General features: G+C 38.6%; 1 protein-coding gene and 1 long non-coding RNA gene across 2 annotated transcripts in view; one reads left to right on the top strand and one right to left on the bottom strand.

The window, feature by feature from the left end:
• Positions 1-691: 691 nt before the first annotated feature.
• The window catches only part of LOC127059192 (ribosyldihydronicotinamide dehydrogenase [quinone]-like), a 48,034-nt gene continuing 35,116 nt past the window's right edge, over positions 692-13,609 (top strand). Inside the window, exon 1 of the mRNA XM_050970564.1 lies at positions 692-826. The gene's annotated coding sequence lies outside the window, so the exon portion shown is untranslated. The remainder of the gene's footprint in view (positions 827-13,609) is intronic.
• Positions 1,780-13,609, bottom strand: part of LOC127059193 (uncharacterized) — a 29,432-nt gene continuing 17,602 nt past the window's right edge. Inside the window, exons 4-5 of the long non-coding RNA XR_007776808.1 lie at positions 11,178-11,254; positions 1,780-3,051 (exon numbers count right to left, since the gene is read on the bottom strand). This is a non-coding gene — a long non-coding RNA (uncharacterized LOC127059193). The remainder of the gene's footprint in view (positions 3,052-11,177; positions 11,255-13,609) is intronic.

The following is a 13,609-nucleotide window of genomic DNA, read 5'->3' as shown; positions in this document are numbered from 1 at the left end:
TCCCTGTTCTTCTAATATCATCCTCTGGTGAGCACTATGTCTCCTGAGGAAAGTATCCACTGCTGACAGACCGTCCCACTGGTGTGACCCAGTTAAGTACAGATGGACACCTGGTGCTGATATGTAAACCTGTGCTCCACTGCACATGGTGTAAATTCAGGGTCATTAAGCAAAATATGTTTTCAGATATTATAATATCCAATATGCCTTGTCTGGCACTACAGTCATAGTCATCAGTAAAGCTGTCACAGAAGCATTACTAGTCTTGGATGGCTACTGTTTGCTTTCAGGTTGGCAGTTCATTGGTTATCTTTTCAACCAGTGCCTCCTTCTGAGGGAAAAACTGTTAGAACTGCTGATACTCTCTTCTCTGCTTACACTCTGCTCTCTAAGCCAATGTCTGTCTCTTTTTGCATCTACTGAACTCCTTGCAGTTGCAGGAGATGTCTGTCTCTGAACTCTTCAGGTGTTACTGTGTTGTTTTATTGTGGTATTTTGGACTGTCAGTCAACCCTATGGTAAAGCACCAGAACACCCAGTAATCTTCTAAACTGGCAAGGGTTAATCCAGGGTCTCCTTGTGGTCTCTTCTGAGGTTTTTATGTTTGTTCTGGTGCTTTGGTCCTTTGTCTGAACTTGACACATTGGTTCTCAGGCTGTGCACCTCTATGGTTTCACTTTCCTTTGTGACTCCAGGTTAGAGCTAGTCTCTTGAACTGTTCGTTTGACAGTGGGTGTAAGAGCAGCTGTTCTAGGCCATAACAAAGATCCATAAAGCTCCATCTTCTCTCAGAAGTGGCAAGTAGTGGATACCTATGAGAAACAGGGTGAGTACAGAAGGTTCCTTCCTCTTTTATATCTTCCAGTTTCTGGCAACCAGCAGGTCAAGTTTGTGAGCCAAGGGCACACCCAGTCCCTGGACTGAATGTTAAGCTGGTGGTTTTGTGGTGACATTTACAGTGACTGCAAGAGCTCTTTCTTGAGTGACAACTGCTTATTCAGAAGCAGTTATTTGGGCTGCATTTATTAGGGCTGTATTTTTCTCATATGCACTATTTTCTATTTACCAGCATTGTATTTTCTGTGCTATTTTACTACCCAGTCAGTTGATAATGAGAGATTCCTGTGTTATTTTCTCAGGCAGATTTTGGTTTTGACTGTTGGAAACAGCTTTGTATCATTTGCAACTTTGGCTATCCACCATCTTTTTCCAGCCCATATGTGTGTGTGTTGGACAATGCAGGACCTGTCCTGATCTCCCATGCTTGCCTTTTTGAAAATTCCTTTAACTGATGATCAGTAGCTCCCACCTTTGTTTTTCATCCTCTAACCCATTACTAATTCACAAAAAGGATCTTCCTTCAAATGAAGGCTTTTTAATGAGCCTTCTGAGGTTTGGGAATCCTCTGAAAAAAAATTCTGAAAAATGCTATTATACAAATGCTGGGGGAAATTGGAGTGCTGGAAAGCAAGGAGAGATATTTGCCTTTGAGACCAGAAAGGTTTTAGTCTTCTTATGTTAAAACTTCCCCTTAACCTGAGAAAATGGTGTAGTCTTCCAAGAGCACTACTTGTGAAAAGGCAGCATATTTCCACTGAAATCCATCTGGCAATGCTGATAACGTGGGCTGAATGTTCAGGTTATTAGCAAAATTACTAAGGGTTTTTTTTTTCGTTTACTAATTTCTTTGAAACCTGTTTTGTAAGCAAGAATACTTTTGTCTCCTCATTCTGAACAATTGTAATCTGTTCAGAAGGAGTCAAACCCACTGGGAGGGAATGCAATACTCAAACTCCAGTTAGACTTGGGTGGAGTTAATGCAAGTTTATACTGAACTCCATGAAGACACAGTCAGGGTTTGCATTTTTACTGCCTAGCAGGAACAGCTTATTCTGCCAGTGAAGTCAGAGTAGCTTAGTCACTGATTTCAGTAGGAAAAGGAGCACCATTTGTCATACAAGATACACTTGACCTATCTTTTTGTAAATAATGAAAAAAGATGTTTCAGGAAATTTCACAGTGTCTCTTTTCATCTGATTATTATTCCACCTGCTTTGATGGTAACTTTATTTGTCATCTGTCAGAAAATGAAACTCAGTTTATACTCTTAATATCCAAATGGAGCTATAATGCATGTACATGGGCTTGTATTTAGGAGTGGTGCCAACACTGAGTAATTTTAATATATCATATGGTTGATAATATCTGAACAAATATTCTACAATAAGTCACTATAGAAATGAAGGTAGGTTTCCTGTGTGGCTTACAATATTATACTAAAATACAAAAGAAACCTGACTGGGTTTCAGTTATGAAATAATACATACTGAGCCATTTTCAGGTTTGCTTCATATTGCCAAAGTGTGTAAACAGGTGTGTTTCACAAAGTTTGTGAAACAAAAGCTCACCTCAAAGTAAATCAACATTAGGAAGCAAAACCAGTGCTGAGTGATAGTGCTTAAAAACTGAGAAACAAGAGTGGTTTTAAAAAGCAACTGAAAAGATGCTTTGATGCTTTTTAAAGCACTCCCCTATAGCCTAAAATCATTTTAGAGTTTTCTGTGATTATGTACAAGACACTGCATCTTATATCAGGGTAGTTCTGCCCATCAAACATTCACTTTTTTATTGTTATATGAACATGTCAGCAGTTTTTGAAGATTAAGAAAACATGCTTTTGAACCTAACTGCTAAAACCTCACTATTTTTTATCTAGAGCATGTGTACAAATGGGGGGAAAGCGCAATAAACCTAAAAGCCTTGTTAACTTCACTTGACCAGCAGTTATGGTTTGTAGAAACAGGCAAACTCCTTTGCAGTGAATGAAAGGGTAAGCCAAATATTGTTTGCTGAATTCAAGTGACATCTGTAATCAACACCTTAACTTGATGACAGCTGAGAAAGCAGCGTTCCCTTGCACTGTGAGCTGAACACCTCCCATTGCCGCAGAACGACAGGTGGCCTCCCTCTGGCACACAAGGCTCAGCAGTAGCACAGGCAGGAGTATTTGGGTCAAAGAGTGCTAGCAGAGGCAGAGGTGGATAACGTGACCTGAGGAGAAATAAAGCAAATCTTAAGAATTCTGTCTGATTTTACATAAGTCCCTAAAACCTTTAATTCATTTGAATTCACTGAAGGCAAATGGCTTCATGCCTTCAAGTCTACAGAAACCTTGTGACAGCAGGGCTCGCATTGTGTAGCTCTCTGACATGACTTAGGAAGATAAGACATGAACAATGGGGAGTTATTAACATGAATAATTTTCCATGCAAATTGGAAGCACTGCAGAACAATAGGATGGCTCTAGCTTAATGGCATCAGGTTTTCTGCAGAGTTGAATATAAAATATCACAGTAGGAAAGAAATAATGGAGTCAAAAGCTACTAGAAAAAAAACTGCTTTGAAAAATTAGCTCAGACAGGTGGACCACAAGATCCCTTTTCCTGGAAGTGTTTCCAGAGATTTGGTGCCCAGAAAATATGACTGGAAAGCCAGAGCTAAAGAAAAACCACAGCTTTTCCAAACCTGAAGAAGTTTACAAATACAATGCATGAATCTAAACATCTTCACTAGATTCACCTTCCCTTCACTAGATTCACCTTCCCTTCACTAGATTCACCTTCCTTCCACACCTTGGGGTCAGCAGGACTATGACAGACGCATTTGCATCTATATTAATCAAATATGTTGCATCCTTCAATATAGGAAACAGAGAAGCAACATGAGAAAGATGAGCAAGTTAACTTTTTTCCATGTCTCTTTGTGTGTTGTTGTATGGAGGAGAAAGGATGTAGGAAGGAGGAGGGCTAGTGGAAGATGAAAGCTACATATTCCTTGGGGTAGGTGGTTGCTGGTCTGATTTTCCCAAGACTGTTTCTCTGTTACATGTGATACAGGTCTCAGCTGAGCAGCAGAGCTGGTGCTAGTCCTGGTGGCAATATCTTATACTGGTTGAAACACCAATCCCAAGAAGTTCAAGGGAAAAAGGGTTCTCACAAATGATAACAGCTGTTCCACTCCCTGCCTGTTCTGTCCCATCCTTGCTGAAGCCTCCTCCACTTACACACACCTGATACCCGTGGGAGTGATCTGACAGAAGTGTTTCCATTTGACATTTTGGTGGACAGTCCATGGAGCAGCAGGATGCTCTCTAGAACAAGCAGACCTCTTTTGATTTATTCACTCCAACAGTGGGGATAATTTTAGAGCACAAATGACAGGAAATAATTTTTTTTTGCGTAGTTCATCAGGAAATAGAACAGGGCAAAGCACCAACTATTCAGGAACAGGAGCTATGACATGCTGCCCATGCTGCATATTCAGTGCCTCTCTGCCTGTAAAAGGAATTCAAAATATAACGTTCATAAAAAGAGTTGATTTTGCTGAGTCAAATCAAACTACTGCGTGACTGTGTGTTCAAAAACTGCCAGTGTAGTTTGTTCTATTGGAAACCAAAAGGTGACAATCAACCAGTTCCAGTCCATCAAGTGCAACACTGACTGAAATCAGCAGAGCTCTATCACTTGCTCCCAAGTCTGAAAGGTATCCAACAAATTGCTGACATAGAAGAGATCACTCAACCATTTCTAGTATGAGGGAAGGAGGGAGGGAGAGATGGAAGGAATTATACCCTTAGAACAAGATTGCTGTATGTCTGTGTTTGGGAAGTCTACACTGCTGATGCCTTTGTGAGCCTTTCTGTGGTTACAGGCAGGATTTCTGTCTCTGTGCACCTTCTGGTGCACTTGGCAGTCTGGCACCTTCAATGCATACTTGATTATCTACTGAAAGACTTGATGCTAATTCTTAAAATTAAGAAGCTGTTTTCCTCTGCTCATGTGAAATGAGAAAGTGTAAATTTGTTTGCATGTCAATTTCTGTTGCAGTAATGAATCATCACACAATACAACAGCTTTTGTATTTTGTACGCAGGTTTTCTGCCTCTGTGGAAGAAAGATTACTCTGTTTCTGCAGTCTGATAGCATAAATCCAGCCAGATCTCTAAAGTTTGTGATGGCTTCTTTCCTCCTTGAAACTTTTCTCCAGACTATTATGTCCCTTGATATATTCTATGCAAACTCACCACTTTCAGAGTGGCTGAAATAAAATGTGACACAAAAGTGCCCCTGTACATTAAGTCAAGGCATGAAAGTCCTTGCTTCCAAAGCCTGAACTTTTTCATGCAGAACTGAATCAAATATCACCTCCTTTAGTTGGTTACCTAGCTGCACAGAGCTAAAATCAGGGGAAAACCCTTTCTTCTTCAGAACAAGTGATGATGACAGCTGTTCCTACAGAAGGTGGAATTCTTCCATGGTGACTTCAGAACAGTGTCAAATTTAAAGTGGCCTTTGGCTCTTCTTGGCTTTAGACACAGATCTCTTTTTAGTGAGCCTTCAGTGACCCTCTTGTGATGTTAGTTTGGTGGCTGACCAGCAAGAAGGTTGCTATTTCAGCAAAAATGCAGCAGAAAAATCAGAAGCATTACACTTCTTGGAAATGAAAGACAGGCTTTGAAGCTACTTCAAGATTAAGAAACAGAAGAAAACTATCCAGTTCCTGAGACCAGGTACCAGCCTTAGTTGCATCCAAACATCAACTTGACTGGAGTCTCACCTCACAACTACACTCACTGGCACATTGGCAGTGAAGCTTAGATGCACAACCTTGTGAGGAGGCAATGTACACTCCAGCAGGTAATGTAAACATAGACAAGGTGCATGTCCCTCCCTGGGACCTGAAATTTTACTCAGCAATTGAATAAACATCCAGGATGCTGTTTAGCTGTAGGCCTGATCCATGTTTTGCTTGCTTGTTGGGTGCCTATGACATTCAGGCTATTGTTTCATTATTTTGTGGCCCCCTAAGACACCCTTTTTATAATACAGTAATTCTGCCTTGCCTTGGGTATCGCAGTGCCTGTGACATGGAGGTGAGAAAGCTGAGCTGATCTAGCACCTATTCAAGTACATGGCCTTACTAGTTGTGCAATATAACTCTCAGTCTCAAATATTATTACTTATGCATTTTTTCCATCACAGTTAATATTCTGAGTAGTTTCAATTGTCATCTCTGGGTAGAATTTCCAAACCGCAAAGTGTCAGCCTAACTCTGCTTTCAACAAAATTGACAGTATTTTTATTGACCTTGAGTTTGGGTGATGGCTGTGCACTATAAAGCATTTCATCTTGTATTGGGACAAAAAGAACCTCCAAAAGAAGACCTGCTTCTGAAAGCATTCGGCTAATTAAACCTTTCTTTTTAATTCTGTCTCTGCTTCCCCAGAATCTTTTAAACATTGGGAAAAGTATCTGACTATGAACATATCAGACAAATGAGGACAAAAACCTGATTTAGAAATGTGGACGGGTCAACCATTGAAAGCAATAACATCTGCAAAATCACATAGGAATTAATTGTCTGTATACCAATGAAAATAAAATTTAAGTTTTCTTATTCCTAGTGCTCAGAGGAGCCTTTTAGAAAGGTCTCAACTCTTTCTGTACCATACTTTTAGGGCTTATACAAAATTGCTTTTGACCTGCCATTTCTGAAACCTCGTTCACTGACAACTTCTGGCACTTTGTTCTAATGCTGAAATCATCCTTTTAAAATTAACGATTGTACCATTCTCCAACATCCTACACAGTCTTCTAGAGTTTCATGCCTGGTCATAGGGAAGGTGGTTAAGCACTCCAACAGGTGCCCAGAGAGATTGTGTGCAGCCAAAACCTAACTGGGCAAGCCCTGAGCAACCTGATCTGTCTGTGACATGCTCCCTGTTTTGAGCAGGAGCTTGGACTATGTGACCTCCAGAGATCCCTTCCAACTTCAATTAAGTAAGTCTTGGACTCAATGATTCTGCTTCTTTTTCCCATGTACCACCCACTGCTATTGGAGATCTCACACAAAAATGCAGCTATTGTAGCTCTTCCCTGCTAGCCTTGGCCTTTCACAATTGTTTTTTTCCCTAATAAATACCCTGCTTCAGTATTTTCTCATGGTGTCTAGCCATCAGTTTAAAGACAACCCAGACAGAACTTCAAGCCTTTCTTCCAAAATCCTCAAGTTCAGTCTCAATGTTAAGTACCATCTTTTTCTTGTCCAGCTTTTTAAGACTACATATTCAAGCTGTATCTCAACATTGCTGTTCCTTTGTACATCAAATCTCTTACACTCATCCCTCCTTTTCAGTAATGAGGGACCTAAGACAGGGTTCCAGAGATGTGAGCTTTATTACATCTAATATGTACATCATTTTGTGGGGGTTATTTGGTTGGGCTTTTCCCTGCACTTTTTGGTGAGTCACTTGAGATATTCTACAGTTTCACAGAATTTTTTTTCGCTTTCCATTTGTTTTTTCTTTTAATAAAAGGCTTAATCTTTTAATTGTCTGAATCAGACAATTTTTTATGAAAGGTAATTTCTAAAAACTAAAATTAAGATTAATACCATGGTCTTTGCTCTCCTTCTGGTTCTCATGTCATATCTTTACTATTGCACGACAGGAAGGGTGGTTGCAAAGATAGTGAGTTTAAGATTCATAACACTTGGTGTTGTTTCCTCCATTCCAGTAAATCCACAGTGCAGAGCTTCATATGAATTAGGAGTGCTTCAGTTGAAATACATGAAGACTTTGAGACATCTAATTTACATTTTGAAAGCAGAGTTCTTTATTTAAACCTGCCTTTGGTATCTATTCACCTATTGAAGTCTAAAGGGTAAACATAGCCGAAAGCTAAAAGCTGCCCCTCAGAAAAATAGGGATGGCACTGTTTCCATCCTCTTAACCTTCTTCTGGGTATGACAATTTTAACATCTTTCCAGCAAGGAATATATTTTAAAATATGTTTCCAAGGAATAAGTGGATATTTTGAATGAGTGGAGAGATTTAAACAGAAATTTAAAAAAAAAAAAAAAAAGCCCCCCCCCCCAAAAAAAAAACCCCAAACAACAAAACACCACCATCAGGTTGTACTGCTTCAGCTTTTAAAGGGCAGCCTTTTAAGAAAAGCATCTTTTCTTATGCTGCAGCCTTTCAGAAGAGATTCCACTTTCTAAGAAAATCAGTGAGAGTAACTTCTGTAATTTCATCTTGGTCCTGTAAGTTAGGATAGGAAATGCAGCTGAAACTAAAATCTTCCATACAGTTTCTGTTTTCTGAGAGTATTTTGAATATCAGGTGACATATGTGGGTGGGGGAACTTCAAGATTAGCTTTAATCAAATCTCAGCTTTTGCAGGAACTTCCAAAAGCCTTTCTCACCCTTTTCTCCTGACTGAAACATTTTGTTAGTTTTGGGTGCATTCCAATTAGAACCTAAAATATTTTATTTTGGTTTGCTGTCTTGCGATGTTCCAAGTACTCCCAAGTTTCATTTCACCATTCAGATCAATCCCTTTAGCTTTCTGTTGTGAAGCTAGCCCTAAAGTATTACCTCTGTATCTGACATACAGACCACATTCAAACAAATCTGGTGATTTCCAGAAGAGTTTTAGTCTGAATAAGGAAGAAAAAAAATTGATCTTCCACCACAGGCAATGAAGACAGAATTAACAGGACTGAAGAAAACTGAACCTACAGAGAAAGCAGCTTCTTGATCCCATTTTGGAAAGAAAAGATGAAAGGTAGCTTCCCTATGCTTCTGTGTAGAAATACCATTCATTCAGTAGTCGTCAGCAGAAGAACCTTCTAATACAAGAGTATAGATTCATAAAGTGAGAGTTGAAGAGTGAACAAATAATCCAGAGCAAAGCAAATGCTTTTAACCATCTTTCTCACATGAAAAAAAAAAAAAAAAAGGAAAAGAAAGAAATAAAAGGGCAAATGTAAAGTCAGAGCTGGAACTTGCGATCTGAAAGAAGATACTTGGGAAAAGAAATTTATTTCACACAAAAAAGGCCCAGCAGGAAAAGCTATTAAAATGAGTCCTTACAGCTATTTAGTGTGTAATATAATAGGTCTCTTTTCTGGCTGAGAACTTTCAGGATGTCATAGAACATGTACTAAATCGTACCAGAAGCCATCAGTTTCCAGTGATAACTGGTTAAATACACTGTGATTTTCCTCAGCACTTTAGCTTGCCTTCAATTGCTCATGCCTTTTCTTTGGCTTTCTCCTTCTTCTCACCTCACAAGTATTAATTTTTTATTTGCTTTCCTCATTTAACATCTTGTCTTGCCATCATGTTCCTTTCCTATTCCAGCTCTTGGTCTCTCTTGCAGACAAGCTTTTCTTGCCTGCCTGTTTCTCCTCCCAGCACAAATAACCTTGATTATATTATATTCTTAATTCTGCTACTTCTACAAATTTTTTCTAATTTCTGTTGGAATAAGATTCATTGGGAAGCAGATAAATACAATTTTTATCAATAAGGCAAATGCCTAAAATTCACATACACGTTGCAAATATTCACATGCAGCACATTGACAGAAATGTAAGCAGCATATTTTTCTCCTTGAAATCAGTGCAATGAAAACAAAGCTTTTCCTGTTGATTTTAAAAATGTATTTTTTCTGAACTCTATCAATTATTTCTAGTTCTTACTTTCCAACAGCTGTGTTATTTTTCTTTTTTTTTCTTCTTTTCACTATGTACCATTATTAGTTTGGGTTTGTTTTGATTTGATTACATTGCATCGGTGAGGCTTTCATGCTGGATGCGATTTGGTTTTTTCCAAACCATCCACTCAGTTTTTCTTCCTTAATGCATTTTAATCTCTTTCAACTAATTCATCCTACACTACCAGTGTTCTCCCTTAACTAAATACAGCTATTTCTTGCAGGTTTGATACTTGAAACATGGAAGAGCTCTTTCTTTTAGAATTATTTTGTAACATGGTCTCTACTTAGCAAATGCACTTAACTAATGATTTTGGATACTCCAGGTATGTTGTACATGGCACCTATAAGCACACTGTCTAGAGCTGGCTTTTTTAATTACATCTCAGGCCTCCACCAGTTCAGTTCCTGGTAATTGAGTTCAACTAAACTGTTTTCATCATAGTCTCTAGTGGCTTCTTAACTGCAGCTTACAGTTCTTGGTCTGCTGGTTGTTCTTGGCACAACCACATCATTTCTGAAAATTTCACACTCATTGGTTTCAGGGTCTCCATTCTCTCCTGATTCTCCTCCACCCTCTATAACAGCTCACAAACTCTTTGGGGGCATCTTCCTTCCATCCCAGCACTGCAAGGAGGTTAAGGGTGTTCTATCAAATCTTGGGTTTGGTTCCCTTCTCCTGCCCCTTGCCTCTGAATAACCACTCCCCTGGTTCACTTAACAACTTCATACTCATCACTTACATATCTAATTTCCACTCTAGGCATGAATCATTTTAGCCAGGCTAACAACTCAGCCTGTCTTTCCCAATAACTCACTCTGCCTGTGTAATCATCAGTGGAAGCTTATTAAGGTTAATTGTTCTCACCCAGTAATTGCTTTCCCTGGCTTTGGCAACACAGTCTTGCACCACACAAGTGTTTCAGCAAAGACAAACTTTCTACAATAAATTTTTTTATTTCATCTCATTTTTTGAGACACCTCTTATTCTTTCTTTTTTAAATCATGTGAAATTTAACCCATGCAGTTTTTCCTTTGTAGGACCCATCACAGTCTAGACCCTAATCTAATGACTGCATGTTTCCTATTGAAATGCTGAGTATGAAAGGTCCTTTCAAATATCCTGTTACACCTGTCACATTTTGAGACCTACACCTTTGCTCATTTCTTTTATCTTGCTGATGTGTGCCTTCATGTTTCCCTGTAAAATGCTCCATTATAACAAATGTGAGTCCCAATTACGCAAACAGTGAGATAATTTAAGTTCCATCTTCCTTACCAGACTGTGTTTCACTGCTATGTTTTTGGGTTACTCTTAGATTATAAGCTCCAAGAGGAGAGAACCATCTTGACAGCAAAGGGGTTTATGGTACCTAAGTAAAAATTCTAATTTTAATAGAAATATATGAAAATGAATAATGTCTTGTCCTTGTATTATTATATGTTTCTGAACAGCGTTCCTAAATATATATATAATATATATTATATAATCCTCCTGTAAATTACACATTCTCCAAATAAAATTTACTTCTGAAATACTCTGGGCAAGACTTATAAATGCATGCACATCACAAATAATTGTGTATCAAGTTATTTAGTTTAATCTTATTTACTTACTTGAGCAGATGCATCCCGTATGTCACCACAGTCAAGTAAAATGACTCCATAGAATCTGTATGCTCAGTCTGGAAACCCTGGGAATCAATAAGCAATTAATAAATACAGCGCAAATTAAGAGCTCTGATGAGCTCCCTAACATTTACACCTGAGCAGATTTATTTTAGAATACCTTTTTTATAAATCAGCATCTAGTGCATTACAGGATAATTTCTACATATGTCAGCTATTGGAATATTATATGAGTGCCAAGTAAAGTGACTAAGCTGTTGCATGAGCAGAAAAATAAAAGCTTTTTGCATATAAGGATTTATTTAAACAGTGAAGATTTTTGATCTATATATGAAATTTTATAAAAGTGTAATTGGAAAGAACTGCTACAGAGGAATATCCTAAAATTGCTAGAAATAAAAATGTGAATTGGCAACTAAAGTATATTTTAAATATACTATATAACCACTTTACTCTACAGAAGCATATGTAAAAAATTGAGGAAAAGGTAGCAATGATAGAAATAGCTTAAGGAAATAGAATTTCTGCATAATATGAAAACTTCTTAAGAAGCAGAAGTAATTTGACTTTTAGATTTTTTTCTGAATTTAATGTGTTTGCTTTCATTAAATGCTGTATGGCATGATATATTTAGTGTAACACTACACTCTGCTGATTGATATACCTGATTTAAGGAGGTGCCAAGGTAAGGAAAATAAAAGGTGCTTTTCACCTTTCAAGGAAGATCTTATGGGATCCAAAATTGATCATTTTTATCAACATTTGATTATTTCTTGATACATCTTCTGCTGTAAACATTTGATTATTTCTTAATACATCTTCTGTATTAAGAAATTCTGTATAATGTCATCTACCTTATAGTTTTTGTAAGATGGGAAAAAAGCAGCACTGTGCTTTTTCTAGTCCTTTATCTATAGTAAGTTCAAACCACTAACATTTCCATTATTCAGCTAGAAAATTATATTTTGGTCTAAAGATCCTGTGAAAGAAATAGAAAAACTTCCTTTGTTTTAGATAGGTTCAAAATTACTGATTTTTCTGAGTTGTGTTCACAGAACAAACTGTTTAAATGAAGGCAAACTTTTATATAAATTTTCACCCTAAACACAGCATAGGATAATGTCCACAGTTAACTTGACGCAGTGATCTATAGTCATAAGCAGACCTGGAAATAAATAGGGAAATAATTTCTAGATGTATTCACATGCAGCTGAGCTACAGAGCCTGGCTCCTGTCACGCTGTGCCTGCCTGTGTATTGACACATGTACAGGTACAGATATCTTCCCTGCATAATGTCCCACCAGTCTGTGACCCAATCTGGTACATGAAATTCCTGCATCCCTTCTAGCAACCTAAGCTTTATTTTTTAATCCTGCAAATATCAGAGGCCTCCTCTCCTCTTCTTTCATCTGATGAAATCTCAACATGTTTACTCAGCTTCTCCCCACTGCTTTGTGAGGCAAAAGTTCCCATAGGGTTCTGCAACATGCTTTCACCAACTTTCCGAACTTGTTATTTCCAGGGAGTGGGGCCAAGATGCCAGCTTGTTTCACCATGGAACAGGTAGTAAGCTTAGGACTCAAGTCTACAGGTCTACCAAGTTCAGTTACATCTACTGGTGTGCACTGAGGATTGCCTACAGAGATGCCTTAGTTTCTCTGAAGAAATTTCTAGGTCCTTTACACCCCTCTCACCTCTTGTCCAGCTGCCTGGGATTCCCCCAGCTGTGGCTGAATGTGGATTTCCCCCTAAATGGGGAAGTTCCCCAGAAGAGACAGGACTCACAGAGAAATAAATGCAAGTCTCCAGTTGTACTGAGCATCAAAAAGATTCCCCAAGGGACTAACAGAGGGACAATTCTTTTCTTCCCATGAACTACCTCCTCTCTGAATCTTGTGCTCACCCTTTGGAAAGAAGGAAAAAAAACAACACAAAAAGCAAAGACTGAAAAATAAGTACAAGAACTTCAATAGCCCAGCAGAGATGCACAGTCAGAACTGGAAGCAGGGATAAAGAGGATCATGCATGCAGATATGGTATTTCTACCTGATACTGGTTCTGAGAAAATGGCCTGTACTCCTGGGAGCTCAACCTCAGTTAAGGCTGAGGACCACATTCTGCTCTATCACATTTGAGAAGCAGAGAGGAGAGATGAAACTCTCAGGAAAGCTGGATCAGGGACAGTTGGCCCATGTAACAACTTTCATATGCAGCCCAAGATATTTCTGGAGGAAGTAAATCAGAACAAGAGGGCAGGATAGGCCAGTCCAACTGACTTTGGAAGGAGTCTGGCTGTGTCTGCAGGTCAATTTTTGTTGCTAATGATGCTCCTTTTGTAAAAATACTGCCCTGTTGCTTGGCCTGATTACAACACATGAATCCAGTCCTACTTCTGAGGAATCAATAGGAGATGATATCT

The sequence above is a fragment of the Serinus canaria genome, chromosome 2 (genome assembly GCF_022539315.1).
Source record: "Serinus canaria isolate serCan28SL12 chromosome 2, serCan2020, whole genome shotgun sequence".
Lineage (NCBI taxonomy): Eukaryota > Metazoa > Chordata > Aves > Passeriformes > Fringillidae > Serinus > Serinus canaria.
This window is presented reverse-complemented; position numbering and strand designations above follow the sequence as displayed.